This window comes from Coptis chinensis, chromosome 2, assembly GCF_015680905.1.
Source record: "Coptis chinensis isolate HL-2020 chromosome 2, ASM1568090v1, whole genome shotgun sequence".
NCBI lineage: Eukaryota > Viridiplantae > Streptophyta > Magnoliopsida > Ranunculales > Ranunculaceae > Coptis > Coptis chinensis.
The window spans coordinates 63,207,979-63,208,983 of record NC_141457.1 but is presented as its reverse complement, the minus strand read 5'-3'; the positions used below and the strand labels follow the sequence as shown (position 1 = coordinate 63,208,983).

Sequence of the window (1,005 nt, the reverse complement as noted above, 5' to 3'; positions counted from 1 at the left end):
CTTTATAAGGTACTGATGATATGATCTTCTGTGTGTCACCACACACCATATCATCTACAACATAAAGTATTAGACGCATGCATATAACTAATAACATATATAATATGCATAACATTTGCCCATATGATTCTCATTCAAAATATAAAGAATTTGAGTTATTACAAAAGTAATGCTTTTAGTATATAACCCTATCACTACCCCCAGTCATTATATCAAGAACCACTTTATGGTGATGTAAAAGCCCTTTGAAAAAGGCACGAACAACCGTGTCTTTCGCAAAGTTATGATGTGGACACTCGATGAGAAGATCAGTGAAACGATTCCAGGCCTCTGAAAAGGATTCATGAGGATTCTGGCAGAAGAAATGAATCTTTTGAAGCATTTCATCTGTCTTCAGTGGTGGATAAAACTGTTCCATGAACAATTGAACAAGTTTGGCCCATGAGTCCACAGAATTAGGCGTTTAGGCAGTTAACCAAGATGTCGCCTTATCGGCTAGGGTGAAAGGAAACACCCTTAGTTTAATTTGTTCCAAACCTACGGTAGGATGATGAAATGTTGTAAGAACTTGTTCTATCCTACGCACATGCTGATAAGGCTTCTCGTGGTCTAACCCATGAAAAACCGGTAACAAATTAAATATATTCAGGGGAATTCGAAAATCCCCCACTAGGTCTGCAAGAACGATGCATGACTTAGGGCTATCGTTTAGGGCTTTGTAAAAATCAAAGAGAGGAGTCTCTGTTTTGTCAACCATTAATGCAAGTGTAGTGTGTGATATTCTAGATAGGCGTGTGCGTTGACGTTTACGATAAATAACGTTAGATGGTTTACTCTTACCGAACCTTAATCTCATGCAAGGCTAAGGCCAATATGAATAAAAAAAACCCACTAGATGCAGTCAAACAACCTCATATACTAGAATTAAACTCCTCTAACAGTAGAGACGATGAGTGAAAGGAGTACCTGAATGCCTCCTTGCTACGCGTATGAATAACGTCTTTC

The 1,005-nt window shown here is 38.3% G+C and overlaps 1 non-coding gene across 1 annotated transcript; it reads left to right on the top strand.

Annotated features, from left to right (window-relative positions):
* The first annotated feature begins 278 nt into the window (after window positions 1-278).
* Window positions 279-382, top strand: LOC147517079 (small nucleolar RNA R71). Its single transcript, XR_015214590.1, has one exon. It is a non-coding gene; the product is annotated as a small nucleolar RNA R71 (small nucleolar RNA).
* The last annotated feature ends 623 nt before the right edge of the window (window positions 383-1,005 follow it).